Below are 18,279 nucleotides of genomic sequence, written 5' to 3' on the forward strand. Positions count from 1 at the left end.
ATGGAAAACAGAAGTGTTTTGTCTATTTAACTCGTATTTATCATTATCTTTAATGTTATTGCCATTGAGCGATATTACTATAATAGTGATCTTTACGTAACGAGATAAATTATTAAGTTCAAATAGTTAATCTTGTCAGTACTAATATTCTCATTGTTAATTAAAATGATAAATTTCAAGAGCTAAAGGCCAACTGATAAAGATGTAAAAAAGGTACACACGGAATCTACGTTCATTTGAGTAAATGAGAGCGATCATTAAAAACATCTAATAGGTAGTAAATGATAAGAAATCGATTAGTTTCAGGGTAACCAGTTCTTACTGATAAGAGCAGAGAGTTCTACATTCCGATAGAAATTATGATCGTTTTTCTCGTCCTCAATGTATAATATTGCACTGCGTATGTCGCTTATAAAAGCAATATAAATCACAGTTCACAATTAATGCGGCTCATTGGATGTACGTTGATATTAAATTGATACAAATGACCCAGTTATTGTTTTAATTGTTTAAATTATGTGGTATTGTTTGTGATCTCGCGGACATTTCAAATTTTCCGAAGCAAAACAATATGTTGATATTATAGAATGATAAGCTTGAGGTTCGTTAAGATACGATTGGGTCCATGCTTACTGCGTAGCTGATAGAGACAAGTAATAATTTATCCATCAAAAAATCATATTCGTATTAGGGCCGATTTTTCAATGCTTGGATAAAACTTATTCGTCGAATAATGTATAAAACTACCATTTTAAAAACGTATTCTAATTGCCCGTATTTGACAGTTTACGTGACATTTTAATATTATCGTGTACGTCTTTATTGGACGGATAAGTTTTATCCAAGCATTGAAAAATCGGCCCTTAATCAAAATAAAGAATTAATATTTTAGCTTAAAATATATCTAGGTGTATACTATATATGTACAGTAAAATTTAAGAATAAAATTTAAAAGCAAACCCACGTGTGACATACTTCACATACTTGTGTTTATACAACTGCTTTAAATTCAATCAATCTACAAACCTATTACTTGTGTGGTAGAGCAGCATAATACAGCAAATAAAAAGGTTACTTTGTTGTGATCCATGTAATTTTATTTCTTGTTTGCTGCTGCCCTGAGCGGGACTACGAAGATTGATTCTAATACATCTATTTGAGGATAAATCGAATCGGATAGACATTTCTGCTCGGAAATGCAAAAATACATTACAATTGCATATTGAATTTTTCTTTCCGATTTTATTTCTTGCGTTTATAGTTCATAATTGAGTTATGTGAGAAAATATTGCTGAATAGCGCTTTGCAACTTCACCTTATAGGCAAATAATAATAGGTTGATTGTTAGTGGGTTTGCGCGAACAAACTTGCGCAATGTCAATTAGTAATAATGTACATATTTGGTTAATCTGCTGGGAATATACAGTATAACTAGTTCTAGGTTCAGTGCAATTTGTAACACTATTGATACAATTCATCTTTTGAACATTATTAGACAGCATCTTTATAACTACAATTTTTCTGTTTTAAATTTTAAGGAAATTCCCATGATTTTGATAGTATAAGTATTGGTATGTTTTATTAAAAAAAAATAATAACTTTATCTAACTGTGACAGTACATTGAACTAGTCTGTTAGCTATTCATGAAAGTTGCTCCCGCAGTAAGAATGCCAACTGGCGCCGTCGAGGGCTCAAGACTTGTCGTCGTAGGCTGATAGTAGGGTATTATTGTATCAGATTAAGCGCAAAATACCTTATAAACGTGAATAAAAAGTAAAAATAATTTGGTGGAGTGACTTTGTTGCATACGTATTGTTGGCTCAGTTTTATATCTTCATACAACGCAAATATTAGACCATAAAATATGTAGATAAAGTTGGTTTTGGAATGATTACCTACTTGAAATTATATTGTGCCTATAAAAAAGTTGACAGTTATGGGAAGCTAATTTTGGTTAGTAAGCTTATCTACAATTAAAAGCCGTTACGTTTACGGTAGTCTTTGAAGATGAATAACATCATAAGGTCCATTAAAAAGATGTAGAAAATGATTGAAAATTCATAACAAAACATAAAATTTATAAATTTGGTTTACAAAGTGATATTTTTTAAATTAGTCTATTCGAGCTTAAAAACAACATTGAATTCAAATATGTGAGATTACAATTAAATGACTTACATTCCCCCTTATATTGACATCTCTCTCTTAATATATCAACAGTTTAATAAATTCAATTTCACTTTACTCTAACCTAGTTAAACCAATGCTTTTATCCCGATGTAGATCAATTGATCATGCGTGAATAAAAATATGAGTCACATTTATGATTATATGAATGACATTAGCAATTCATAGGAGGAACCTATTACAGAACAATACACGATTCGCTTTTACTATTTCATAACAACCACTACGAGACTATTTACTGCATAACTATTACATTAAAACTGCTATCATGTAAATCCTGTTGAGTGTAATTTGAGGTTAGTGATCTTTATTTCGAGTACTGCAATAATATAACTCCAAAAGTACATAATTACACTTTCACTAAATAAAATTTCATATAATTTCATTTAGTGTGTGGGACATAATCTGAAAGATATTTTAGGAAATAAATAAACGCTTATGGGGACAATGAAAGTAAGCGTTTCAATAATTATTGGTAACAATTCGTAGGTCCAGAGCACAGAAACATATTGTAATACTGTGGTCCAGAGTTATGATGACTTTCTTCGCGTTAATATTTCTTATTCTCAGTTTTGAACATTTTTAAGGTTACTTTTAAATTGTCAACAAATATCTCCTGAGGATGTCTAGATATCAGTAATATTGTATTTTTACATGTTATCAAGTTTGATGTAGTTTTTGTTAAAAAAATCATGTTTTAGCTGCACGGTTTGTAGTAAAGCTTTTGAAGAATGAGAACAAAAAATTTCAACTGAAATACCTTGTTTCGAGCACAGAATGCTAACAACTTTTTAACAACCTTTGTCCTATACGATAGTTACGAACTTTCAACATCAAAAGCATCAAATAAAACAAGGACTTTACAGTGAAGTTGAACGAACAAATAAATAAACAGATAAATGTTATTAAAAAAAATGCATACATATTGATAAATATTAAGCATTCATGTGGTATAAATTAAAAATTTAATAGCGCACAAGTTAAAAAGTACAATATAACATTCGACGCAGAGAGCTTTCGAATTCAGTACGTTGTCACCTCGATTCACTAACTATATTTACATTTGAGATACGGCGACAAAGAAAAAACTAAAGCAGCATTCACATTGAATCGTGTCCAGTAGCTGTGTTTTCACTTTCGTCTGCAATGATAAATGAGAACATTAACAATTCCGCCCGCGGCCAGGACGTCACGTCGCAGCTTCCGCATTAGCATGGCCCTTTACGAATACGAGACATTGTGGCTACTCTGAACTTGGCTTTACTTTCTATTGTTCGAAATTACAACTAATAATAGACAAAGAAAATTATTTCAATAAGAAATGGAATGCGACTACTTAATAATTCAAAAAAATATACACATTTCGTATATTTTACATACCTACATGCTTGGAGAATGCTGATGCCTGATTTATTCAAAGATAACATTAAAATTAAAAAGTATTCATGTTGAATTGAAACATTTCTTTCAAAATCCACTGTCTCTTCGTGCGGGATTATTTAAAAAATACCAAAGAAAACTGAATACCTATTGACTGCGACTTGGCTAGTTTACCTACGTAGTTTAGAGTGATGAGTGTAACAGGAAAGCTTGTTTATCACAATTCCAGTTATCTTAACTCTTATCTAACCGGATACGAGCGTGAAGCTGTAAATCTGCACCCGTCAATCATCAAGATGCTTGTGCAACGTAAAGCACATAATTATTTTAACAACTTAATCTCATTTTTAATGTTTATATTTTAGAACAATAATGTAACAAGATTTTCTATAGTAAATGCTTCAAAATGTTATATTGTTTATATAACGAATTCCTTAACTAGTTAGTTTCCGGATGGTATCGTATATATGCGACATAGTCTATATTCTACCAATAAGTATATATGTACATTGTACATCCATACATTCTTACATACTTTCGCGTTTATAATATGTGTAGGATGGTTGCTCATTGGACTTTTAGGTAATATAGAAACAATAAAGATATCAAGATAGGTCACGTTAATGAATTCTTGGACCTGTTTTCACTCTAATGTCATTGTACCTGCATTAGTGGAATTAGTAAAAGAAGGCAGTTCAAACTTTCCCATTAGTAAATATTGTTTCTTGGAAGTATGCGCGTTTTCTTAGTGCACATACAAATTTATAATTTAACATTCGACATGTCAAATCAGCGATCCGTAATTGTTCATAATTACCAATAATTTATCGGATTATAATTATTTGCTAATTTCTAATGCCATACAAACTTTTTTATGGCGTAAAAGACCGTCATTCAGTTTTGTTAAAATATTGCTTTTTGTTTTTATGAAATAGCCATTGATCTTTTAAAAATGGCCAAGTAGTTTCATTTATAAAATCATACCACACAGATCATGAGTTAGTAGGTTTAGTTCGATACGATTTACAATTTATTTTCGCCAATTACTTTTGAATTCAACATTATAATTCATATAATATCCGTTACCAACTAAGAATAGTTGCGGAAAAATTTAGTTTTATCTCGCAATAAACATTTAACTTTTATCAAAAGCGATTAAATTTATAAAATCTAAGATAAAACGTAACAACCAGCCAAAAGATTTAACAGATGGGAACCAAAAGCTAGAACGCGTGTGCCAAGATTATCTCATTTGTCTTCTCAATGTAAAATAAAATTAAATAATTTATACGTTGAATAATATATCGCATCTTTTGGTTGTCTAAATATTTACGCACTTAAATATGGGAATCGAAAATGAGCACTGTAATAATAATGTGTATATCAACTTTAATATAATAATATGTATATCAGTCAAAAAGTTAATTGCAACTAATAATAAATATATGACTAAGGTTATAGTCATATTATATTGTTGTCTTAATACTATGCTATATTTGAAGAGATCAAGTTTGTTAAGAGATAATAATAAAGAATCATTAGATTAAATGTATCAGAAATAATCGCATTAATAATATTTTAAAGATGGTTTATGCGCTTGCCTAAATTTTTTATTTATGATACAAGATGATACCTGTTTTTACCGTGTCTATAGGAAAATAACGCTCACGTTAATAATTTGGCACGAATTCGTACAAATGAGGACGTAAGAACGTCTTATACTGCAGGAAGTACAAATGTACAACGTGCAAGGATGAGCATGTACTCAATAAAATTTATTACAAAATAATGCTAGCATCTAGTCATGTTTACGCATCTTAAAAGCCATTAACGCTGTCAAATTAAATTTATTAACAAAACAAGTTAATGCGCTTTCTACAAAAGAAGAGTTACTGATATATAGTGGTTTGTAGAGCCGTTTGTTATTCATATATTTTTTAATTGAGCGTTACCATAACAAATTACATACATATGAATAAAGTTACATGTTAGTTGATTAACTTCTATAAAATCTTAGCTTGACTAGTCTTTTAATTAAAAGTCATTGTAAAACTTTTGAATTCATATTCCGTGTTTTTCCAATCTATATTTATTAATAATACTGGATTGTAATTTATCTTGCCAATGAAATGTCATTCATTGTTCGTATTGTACCTGAAGCCTTGTAAAAGAAAATTCATCAGCGACTCTTGGAAAAGGTAGAAAAGAAAGCACTATGCCGAACACATCGAGTCTATTGTTTGCTTTATTCCAAATGAGACATTTCTACAATGTCTTTATTAATGCGAGGTCTGGCTTGGTCATCTCTTTTGTCATAATACAATTTTTCTATGATTAATTTATTATTGGTTTAATGAAGAAATAATATTGAATAAACTCTATTCTGTCTTCCAACTACATACAGCATCATTGTGGGTGAGGTTTATGCGTATAAAATTATGTACGTAGGCCCATTTTATGACGTAAACAACGTTTATTTTTTGCAATTTAATGATCTTTTGATTAGCAACAAGGTATATTAACGTCAGCAAAATTGATATGTATAGATATGCGTATAGCGCTGTAAAGGACTTTCAAGGCAATCGCACGTGTGCCACTCATACTTATTGACAATTGACAAATCTGTGTGCGGAAAGGCGGTATGTGCGTAGTATAGAATATTTATTTGATAGACGTGACTGCTTATAGGTTACGTCAAAGCGAAGAGGAAGCTTATGCCACAATCTACAATTTAACAACCGAATTAATCTCCAAATATAAAGAGTATCAATAAACAGATTTTCATTTTGAGGTACAGTGGAATAACAACATTTCTTTAAACGAAATTCTATATCGGCAATTAACACTTGAAAATTGTGTAGAAAATTATTACTGACGAAACAAGCGTATTTTATGAGTAAATTAAAGCTATAGAGATCGTCATCTCTTTCCAAATTCCAATTAAGTGAAGTCCTGATAACCGAGCGACAGTTTTGGTTTATCGAAATATTTAATTAACGAATATTGGAAACATTTTGTTGACCATTTCAGTCATGTAACCTTCACCTATTTTACCTGTTTACGTAAAGTACAAAGTACAAAGTATTGCATTTCTGATGTTCGTGGTATTTGAATGGTATTGAGTATCGATGAAAATGTATCGCTCATTCGGCCTGATGTTGATATGTATGAGATAGGCGGTATTGTTTACGATTGTAACGGGATAGTTGTTGCTTCGAATTAAGTTCAGACATTATATGATTACTTATTATTGTGATATCACTTACATCATATTAGCTTCAAATATTGTAAACAATTACACATTCTATTACAATGTCTGCAATTAGTATTTGTAAAGGTGTTATATCAAAATAGAAGTTATTTTATTTATGAAAAAGTTAGCTAGAGGCGAGATTTTCTACCCTGCTATATATACGTACGCGGTCATTCACTCCAGGTGATTTCCCGTCTTGCATGGACCCATTAACTAGAAAAGTAAATAAAACGAGGGGAAGACTGAAAATTTTCCCCCAGAGAGCGTGCAACGGTAGTATTTTTACGATGATTACAGTAGATATACAATTTGTTCAGTCCTAGGAGAAAAAGTTCATTAGAGATTAATGGATTTTATTTGCTTATGTATGAGGGCTTTATTTCCTTTTTGACCGTAGTAATGATGCAAGTGGTTTTATAAGAGGTAAATAGATTAACATAGACAATCGTGCATAGACAAGTCTCGTACTTTTTTATTACTTTTAGAGTTGAGACTTTGGTAATAAAAGTTAAGCCTGCCATTGAAGTTCGAGAACGGTTCACTTGAGACAAGTGCCCGCCATTTCGGTACACCTATCTAGTCCTCAATTCCTTTCAAGATATATCCGATAGATATTTGCATAATCTCCTGCGTTATTGATTTTCATGTTTTAATATGTAGCGATGTGCTTTTAAAAAAACTTAACATTAAACGGAGTATTTCGCATTTAACATAATATAAATAGATAATATCAAATTTATTTACGTAGGTACGTCTTACACCAACAATTTCCAAGACTTGGCTTATAATGAGAGCTCTCGGGACAAAAGGTTAGCGGAGTTGACTTCGAGGACATAAATAATATAACATGGAGGGGTCTAGAGGGGTCTAAGAGAGGTGGATATGAGAATGGTTGGCATTCACACTAGGTATCTAAACTCACTCTTTTACATAGGTATAATATATTTTTATCTATATACTGCCAGTACTCATGTAGAGAATTGTGTATTACATCACACTCGTAAAATATAATCGCCATTTTTATTGAACAAATAATAAAGAGAAATATTGTTTTTGGATCAATTTTAAAATAGTTAAAATTAGTAGACCGCGATAAGGTAAGAGAAATTGAGGTACTTACACAGTTTCAAATATAAAACTGAATGATCGTCTTCATTGCGACCTGTATTTTTAGTGATGATGTCTATAATCATCATATGAAAGTGGATATAAAATCAATCGATATCAGTCGATTATTAAAGTGCTTGGGGCGTTCTATAAAATTCAGTCTCAATCTGACCAAATTTTGCCTAAAAATCGATTCCCAAAGCATGAACCAAATAACGTCCTAGTAAAGCTCGTATTTGCACATTAAATAGATAATTAATGTATAATTCGAAAATTTAGATCGATTTAAATATGAAACCTGTTTATCTTAATTGCGAGTTCATGGAATGTTTTATGAAGCAATGACAAATTACTTGGCTTTGATGGAAGGCTTATAGGTTTAGGTAAAAACTCGATATTGATTATCTGGCCAAACGATAATCGATCGACTGGTTTAGTCGTACCTCGTTAACAGCCTACCGCCTCTATCAAAATAGTCTTACTTTCTATGAAAGGAAATCGAAATTATCTCACTGCATGGACACATTCCATTTCTCTCTCGGTAGTTTTGATAATTGTATCTTGTGCGTTTTTACTTTTATCGCGATTGCCGTAACAAAATTTGATCAGTTAAAAGTTAAAACTTTAATTTGTAAACTCCGCGTCCGTAACAAATGCTTTAAATTATACGCAACAAGTACGAAAAAGCTAATTTAAATGTGGAATAAAAAATATACTTAAGCAAAAAAGCTGTTGCAATATTGTATTACCATTATTATCATTTATCAGAATTTTAATGCACTATTGAGTCCCTCGCAAAACATGTCACTTTATCTAATATCCCCTCGTCCGAACAGAAAATATCGTGAAACTCGATTTCCTGTTTGTGCTAGTGACAACATTGAATCAACAGATCAAATTCGTAGATACAAAATCCAACAAATTGTTACAGTAAACATTACCTAAAAATGCACTTAGTCCCGTCTCGCATGTGGTTTGATTTACTAACAAACAAAGAGTTTAAAAAGGGCGCAGGTCAATGACCGTGAGTAAAAAGTATGAACGACATAGCGACAGACAGGTAGGAAGAAACAGTGGCCAACAATTCATTTGAACAAAGAAAGCTAATAAAACTGTCCCGATGCACGAGTTCGCGGCTAATTGCCGTTGATTGCCGAGAACAACTTCCAGTTCACTGAAGACGGAGGCAGGTCTTCGCGCTTAGCGTATTAATAGCGAAACGGAGCGGGCCTCACATGTAAAATGGACACCAGTTTTAGAAGTGCTTGTGTCTATTTCGAACAAGTGTAAATAAATCTAGCTAGTCACTTTCGACCGCGCTTGTCACTTTCATTGCTCGCTGTCGCTTGCCTTGTCCTGTCGTTACGCATAACTCTCCTACACATACGACCTTATAAGGTGACACTTGAGACGTACATGAAGTCGATATTCTGTATATTAATTCCAACATAAGATTGTATGGTAAATAGAAATTTTTTGCATAAGCATACTATATTATATCAATAACGATCGTATTGCCGCAGTCTATAGAAACCCTGTTTTCTGCGTTGGCGGGTGTGGTTTTGATGCCCACCAAGTGAAAACCTTTTATCATCTATATATATAAGCATAGCATAGCTATATGAAGATGTAAATATAGAGGCAAATAAATTCAGAAATCTGAAAGTTAATGTTGATTTATAATATCCGTAATAATTCAAACATTATTAATATCTTTACCTACGTATTTATGTGTATCTTTAAAGAATGTTTTACTAGAAGGTCAAATAATGATGATTCTCTTTGATAATTTGATCCATGTTTTGCTTTGATAAATAATCCAAGGCAATGCGTAAAAGGTATGGCTCTTGTCACATTACAATGACATGTCGGCAAATTCTTTACGCTGAGTGCTAGTAGATTCTCACGCATAGTCATTTATAGAGCATTAAATATTGTATACTGGTAACAAATATCATTATATCATTTGATTGATATTTTATAATAGAGCAATAATGCGTGACTAACGCCGAATAAAGTGGGATGACATAACAATACCCGTTTGAATATACGATGTAATGTAGCCGACATTGAAGCACGGCGCTGTGACGAACCAAAACAAATGGACGCGACACCGTTACACTGCTTCGCGGAATTAAATAAAGAAAAAATGATGCAACGGTAATCTTTGTTCGCGCGTTAGGCCCGATCCTCTTCAGTAAGGCACCGCATGTACTCCGGCCTACCACCCTATAATCACCATGTAATTAAAATACAGACAATTTAACGCTATTCTCAAAATGTTCCTCAAGGAGGACGTTACTCCATTGAATGGAACTAATTATCATGTTTTTGCGAAGAAGAAAACGCAAAATCTTCGGTAATTATGTTGTATAGTCTTGACGTTTTGAAATGGCCGTAAATATAAGAAACTCGGTCGGTTGTCACCTTTACTGCACCCAGATGGCACAGTTCCCAGTGAAAACAGTTTTGGCGTACGCGTGTTAAAGACCGCGTCTGTATCAACAGCGAGACGGTATTTCCTTTTGTGAAAATGAACAATAGTCAAAACGCGGAAAACAATTAGGCAATCTGAATGTTGACTTTTAACGATTTGATTCGCTCAGTGCATTTATGCATTTTACAGCGTCCTACTTCAAAATCGGATCAGGTCGACGATTGAAGGACGGGAGATCTGGAAAAAATTATACGCGGAAGAAATGTTGTTTCTATAGACACAAGAACGAGACGAGTGTATTGCTTCGAGGAATTCTTATAGAGCGTTAATGAGTAATATAAACCAATGTTCAAGAAAAAGTGTGCAGTAACGTGTTGCTATTGTGTCCATGAGGTGAAGACGGAAGGCGGGCGGTGGCGTGGGAGCCGACCTCCTCTTGGGAAAATCTCACTCCTATATTTCGTTCACATGCGAGTGTATTGATAAAAAGTTAAATCACCATTACAAATCATGACCATATCAAGGCGAGCAATGTTCTTGGAATATAATCGGTCGTATTCAATGCCGATATGCGTTTAAAAGATTTTATGCGAGTACGCGAAGAAGAAATAACTTATGATGTGAACGACCACATTTCAATGTAATTGTATATTACTTTTTCGAACAATTGGGGGCTGAAGTTATGAACGATATGTTTCATGATTTTTTTGCAATGTATACCTATACATACAATGTTTTATTTTTTCAGATGTTTGTTAAGACATGACACACATTATTACAGATAATGATTTATGTCAATTATCTTTGCATTCTATCTAGAGATTAAAGAGCGTAGAGCAAATAATATGTATAAAATACAATTGCATAATTTGCCTACTTATTCAAAAATATAAAAATATACCTATCCGTCGTGGCAAGATCAGTAATAACCGAATAACTTTCTCAATATAAAATTACAAGCGAAAATACAAACATTGTTAATGTTAAGCATGATTATCGATGTGCAGTTGTTGGCTTGGTTCTGGACGAGTGTAGTGCCAATGTCAATGCGACAGCTTGTCCTAAAAGGGTATTGTACTGATATCAACAAGTAAACCTTCACTTGTACTTACTTATCAACGTCGCTACCAAAAAACCATACGGCCATGGCATTTTTTATTGATTGCAATGATGAATCTATAAAAAGACGACCAATTAACTTGAATTTTATTGTCTTTGTGACCGGAATTGTTTTTTTTTATGCTGATAATAATAACAAAATAGTAAACTTCTAAAAAATGCAAAATCTTATAATAATATGATCTTATACCTTGGCAATAAATTTATACACAAGAAAAATTTAAATACCTAATTTTATCATACTTTTACACGGCCAGAGACGGAGCGAGCGAAGTAATAAATATACTTAAAATTATATTTTTAAATGTATTCTTACATCATTAAAGTATCAATAAGATAAATATTAAATATACAAATTACAAATATTAGTTTAATAGATCAAGTATAATTATTGCACATAATTACATTACCACTCCTAAATATTCGTAGGTAATTATGATAAATATCAGAGGTTAATCTGGAAAATATTAGAAGCATCAAGCTTATGGGCTATATATAAGCTCTATATAAGCTTGATGCTTCTAATATTTTATTCTAATAATTTTTCTAGTCTATTTTTACTTAAATACTCATTGCTGTTTTAAATTTCATTTCAATATGTTGACAATTCAGATATATTTAACTGAGCATGGTCATCCAGTTTCGGACCCTTGGCCTCTGAAGGCTTGCTATCTACGAATACGATCTGAGGGCAGTCGAGACCCGCTCAACTACTGGGTAGTATAGATTTTATACATTACACACATATATCCGTTTATTGGCTTACCTACCTTGCTTGCTACCTTTACAAATTAAAAAAGGAGAAATTTTGTGAATACAAACGCAAATTGTATTATAAACAGCATTTTCATAGTTTCAAGATTTTGCGAATGTAGTCGAGGAAAGTAACAAGTTATATATTATGTAGTAATGAATAATTTCTCTGTCCCTATGTCCCTATATCCCTTTGTACGCTTAAATCTTTGAAACTACGGAACGGATTTTGATGCGGTTTTTTTAATAGATAGAGTGATTCAAGAGGAAGGTTTATATGTATAATAACATCCATTAAATAGTGGAGAAGTACTCTTATTTTTGAGGTTTCTAATGTGATGAATGATGATGATGTGTGCTTACATTGCAAACGCAGGCTGAACCCTACGGGTTTTATCAAAATAATGTACTAAGTATTATACAAATTGAAAAGGTCTACAGAAAAGCGATGGTATATGTCTATCTCTTATGGATAACCCACAATAACTTTTTTTTGTCATTTACTTTTTACGACAAATAATGGCTAATTTTCGAAGCGATTTTAACCAATACAGCATTAATCCTTAACCAATTAAATACCTTGAATACATTGTTCATTTAATATAGATCTATATGGCCCTTTACACCGTATGATTTAAGTGAATATTTTCGAAGATATTACAGATTTAAAAATTGCGGGACGTAGCGTTTGCGGCGGTACCGGCCGGCCGCCCGGCTATATATTTTATACCCGTGTGAAACCGGGGCGGGTCGCTAGTGTATATTATAATGCACTTACTCCAAGGTATGTAACGAAGATTGAAAATATAAATTTACATCTGAATGAAATCTAAAATGTAAGGAGGAAGCTTTTTAGCAGTCTTATTTATTGTAAATATAATACATTTCCATCAAACTGTATACATATTATATGAGTGGGTGTTATAGGCGCACTTATTTCTTCACATTTGTAATCTAATCCATATAGTATTGACACGAATAGTTTGCATCGAGGTACGGTACCTACTGTTGTGTCAAGTGTCGTGCTACTTCAAGTCTATGCGTGCGTGAATCCGATTGTAAAAATTACATACATTTTTAAAAAGTTAAGATTCGTGAATCGTAACGAATAAATCTTTTAACAATTGAAATCATCCTCGATTTTCTTCAGATTAATTATCTAATTGGTCTGTTTTGCTACATCATTCACAGTCACTTCTTGATTGCGATAATCTATAGTCGTATTAATTGCCGAATACATAAGTATTCGGCAATTATATACCTATATACATCTATGGAAGATGAAAAATTTTGTTAACTCTATATAATTTTAAACGTATAATTTTCAGATACCACTGTGTAAAAAATATTTTAAAAAGGTACGAAATTATTCGACGCAATGAATGCTTTTTGAATTAAATTAAATTCTTGTGAAAGTGAAAATGTGTTAAAATCCTACGATTTTTAAATTCTTTTGGTCTTAAATGGCAAAATAATTATTTCCTTTGGTTAAGTTAAATTGTTTAAGTATTTATAGCAGTCAAGTGCAACATGCAACTGCAGTAACTGCGGAGATTCTTTACTAAATATTTTTGAGGTATTGATAACAATGCGTGTCGCCCAAGACACAAAATAGAGTTGCCCAAAACTCAATCTCAAATATGTACAAGTAAAATGATTATTTTCCTACGATGAACCTTTATAAAATTAATAAAACATGTCTCTCTATGTGTAACGTAAACTTTTCAATATTGTCTTGGCTAACAAAAACAAGAGTTGAGATATCATCTTTAACGATTACTAGCGGTCCGCCCCGGCTTCGCCCGTGGTACATATTTACGTTTTCTCTACATAAAAACCATCCTCGTACTTCAAGGAATATAATAAAAAAAGAATTATCGAAATCGGTTCAGCCGTTCTCGAGTTATGCGCTTACCAACACATTTTGCGATTCATTTTTATATATAAGATTTCTTGGTTTACCTACATATAATTTAATAATAATTGATAAATATTAATATTAACGTGTAAAAACGTTGATGTATCAATAGAAACAAGATAAAATATGTTACAATAGGCATGAGCTAAATCCATTTATAGAACACGGAACTACTATACACATTTATAAATATAAATATATGCGTAACTTATCAAGCTATAGGTATGTTGTCCTTTAGAGTGAATGTAATAAATAAGTTAAGACAGACTCAGACAGGACACCTGTTGAAAGTCGTTCGAGCCATATATGAAAGTAAAGTAACATTATAAAAATAATTCTCGATTCATTCGAAGCGAAATCCCCTTTTGTTTTGCTCCCCATGTGTGTTGTGTTTGCGTGTTTTATATATTAGTGCAATATCGCTAAGAATATAGTTTTTGCAGTTTTGCCATAAAAGTTGTGTATTAAAAATTGGTGTCCCTTATTATTGGCGTTTTAATGTTGAATTAGCTGTAGGGTACCCTAGGTTTATTTGTGAATAAAACAAGATAAAAATATGGTAGCACCAATTTTTTACTGCATGAGTACTAGTATATTTTCTATAATAGTAGATATTATAATTCTTCTTTAGAATTTATTTTTGTGCGAATTAATTAAAAAAACATGTTATTATAATGTATTCTTTATGTCGAATAAAATAAATGGAAGATGTGTATTGTAAAACCTGTTTGCTTAATTTTCAAAATTAGAACATCTCGGGGACCACAAGTATAGAAATATATATTTAATGCGATTAGAAATACAATCGGGGTAATCTCCTTTACTTAAAAGAGAATTTTATAAGCACAAGAGTCTCATAAAATATTCAAGTATACTAATGGTAGCATTACCTCAATAAATTCAGACTAGTTTTCTTTTACATTCATTTGTGATTTAGATATTTTAGCACCTTGTTTAGATGAAAGCAGTCGCTAAGTAGTAAGCATACTAGAATATTATCAACATTGGTGTTACAGAATTTCTCTTTAATATAATATCTGTAAAATATAGCATTGTTGTTTATTTTAGGTCACTTCGATTCCCAATTTCTAGTTCATTTTGATTTTATGTATCGATTTGAGTTAGAATGTGAATATCGTTATAATCCATCATCATGGCACATTATAAAGAGTCAAGTATATATGTAGAGCTCATTTGTTTTAAATATATTTTCGCTAAATCACACAATGAATTGCACGAGTTAGTTATGTTACACTTATCGTATTAATTACTAATTAATTAACTGACCGGGCACAGTTCAAGTGCAGGTTGCGTTGCAAGTCGACATTGAGTTTGTAATCGTTTCTTATTTTATTTTCAATGGAATAAATACGATTTTACAACTCGCGGGTGAACTCATTTCAACTAAATTAAATATTTACGTACAAAATAAGAACACATTTCAGCTGTCTCATGTAATTAATTAGAAGATTTTTCTCATTGTGGGAAAAATGTGAATGAGGTAATGAGGAGTAATTATTATTAAAGTTACAAAAAATTTAATAATGTATCGTATTATTAATGTAGTCATCCAACGTATGTACCTAATTATAAAGTATCCTCAAAACAGCACGTGCCACGATAATAATAAATGAATAATAGACATGACATTATATCAAGAGGCTCCCTAAGGAAATTGTTTTACTGAAGTTGGAGATTGGAGGGCTTAAAAATTTGGCAGTTGATTAAAATTTTTAGTGTGTCAGTTTAGATTCAGTTTGATAGTAATTTTCACTATTTTCCCCGTTAAAATTTGCCGGTTAAACGTTCTATAGAGCATTAACAATTAGTACATTTAATTTTTAAATCTCAAAACTTATGTTATGTTAATAGTTTTCGATAATGTTTGTTTATAATTAAAATAGTTTCTGTAGGTTCCTATGATTTTTCAGCTTACTATCAATTTTATCAATTTGTCTATGAATTTGTATGTTTTGCTTTTGGACATGGACTTGGACAATCGGAGATAGAGTTATTTTTACAATTTCTATTTATTCGTATGATATTTAAAAATAAATGCTTATTATGCTTTATAATGCTATGGAAATAAATTTCTTGACTCTATAATGAGCTGTAAGATTATTTTTATAGGATCAATTTCCACAGGTATAACTTGCGTTTGACTTTGAATTGAAGGCTTAAACAATCGAGTAAGAATGTCACATTACAATTTGCAGTAACGTTTGTATTACAATAAATATTATTGAAAATTAAAAATGTTCTTTAGCGTGCCAGCGTGTTTGTAAATATAAATGCGGGGAATTTGCACATGTTTGTTGATTCAACCTTTATTTATTTTTCATTTTCGTGAAGGCAATTAACATTCATATGGACGTGAATGCAATTTTGCATAAAACCTCATTAATTACATGAACTGGTTAAAATACTGATTATTATATTTTATGCAGAATATTGAGGACCTTTTTTTATTTTATTTGCAAATAATATTTGTTGCGTTTTACGATAATTTCCACATAAGACCTTAAGTACCCATACACCGACATAGGTACTTAGTATCTATTTAGTTATCATGTTATTTTTTATATTGTTACTATTAGATACATAGTTCATGAAATGTGTGCATGTCATTATTTGTTAAGCCAACTTTTGCTTTTGTTAGTATTTAACTTTTAATGTTTGGTAAGAAAATTTCCTATGTTTATGACATATTATTGTTAGGGTTAATTCTATGAAAAGTTATCTGTTGACAGTTTCTGCAGTTGCAATTAAAATTTAAATGATTAGGTATGATGATATTTTGTTGATAGTAAAAACTAGAATCAGATAACTATGTAAGTTTTTGTTAGAATTTTTCAATTTTATCTCGACTTTCTATGTTGACATCGGTAAACAAAAAAAGGACAATAGAACCCAGGAGCTGATAATTTGATTAATGATAATGTTTATATGTAATTATAATTAATATGTATTATAGTGAGAGTAATGATCAAGTTCACCCTTCCTTTGTTTATAAAGTAGGTATTTTTAATTCACTAATTACAAAATTTATAGAAATAGGTAGCTAATTATGATTATTTTTATCCTTAAATATGTTGGTGGCTAAAGTAATAAATTAATTAGGCATAATCTGGGAAGTTAATCACCGAGTAGGTACCTATACATTAATAAGGGTCGGGGCATGTATGACAAGTGCATGAAGTAAACATGACTGTGTAAATAATGTTTATTTTGCTTTGTTTGTAGTCACCGTTATCGAAAGAAAAATATACGGTAACATATTTAGCTCAACAGACGTAAAAGAATATTTTAATATGTAATTAACAAATTTAATTAATCAGGTATGGTAATGAATATCGAGTGATTATTTAAAATAGCTGTGAAATATTAGTTTATTTATGCAGGGGTTTGTTCTTAGTGTAAGTGGATTTTTACTAATTTGGGAATAGATATTTTTAGGTCGTAAGTTTTTAGAAAAGCCTTCAAGAAAAGAGTTCAACGCACGCGTGAAATAAAAAGCTCAAAACAAGATTAATGTGATTAAGATGCACATCACACTCTTAAGCATCTAATAGGAACTGGTTTGCACACTACGAAATGTCACTTAATGCTTTATAGATTTTTAATTATCTCTAATGTATAGTTGCTCTGTGTTGACAATCTAGTTTTAATAACTTGTGGTTAGCTTATGCACTCGTGAATGATTTGTGTACTTGTACTGTTATCAATACAATGATGTGACATAGAAACAGTAAGGAAGCGTCCGACCTTCGATACTAATGCAGTTCACGGCGCGATCTCTTCTCGTCCGCATAAATCAGCTGGAGTTTATATACATAAATATATTGAAATTCAACACGTACTCACCGTAAACAGACGGCCGTATTGAAAATAAACTGTACACCTCCAATGTGAAGAGTCACAAATAAACAATAACACAAAACTGTCAAACAAAATGAAAGTATACAGAATTGATTGTAACACCACTTTTTACGAATCGAGTGCGATTAAAGTTTCGCTGCGAGGAGCGTACACGGAACACGTTTCACCGGCTCGGCAGTCGCGAGTCGAATGACTTGGTTCAGTACGCCCGCACCCGGCACCAGGGATACGCAAATTCTCGCGCG

General features: G+C 31.6%; 1 protein-coding gene across 1 annotated transcript in view; it reads right to left on the bottom strand.

The window, feature by feature from the left end:
• The window catches only part of LOC149906640 (uncharacterized), a 34,663-nt gene extending 16,450 nt beyond the window's left edge, over positions 1–18,213 (bottom strand). The window contains exon 1 of the mRNA XM_090104802.1: positions 18,020–18,213. The gene's annotated coding sequence lies outside the window, so the exon portion shown is untranslated. The remainder of the gene's footprint in view (positions 1–18,019) is intronic.
• Positions 18,214–18,279: the final 66 nt, after the last annotated feature.

This window comes from Colias eurytheme, chromosome 8 (assembly GCF_061535395.1).
Source record: "Colias eurytheme isolate Ceu_HAF_F1 chromosome 8, ilColEury1 Martin Lab GWU primary, whole genome shotgun sequence".
NCBI lineage: Eukaryota > Metazoa > Arthropoda > Insecta > Lepidoptera > Pieridae > Colias > Colias eurytheme.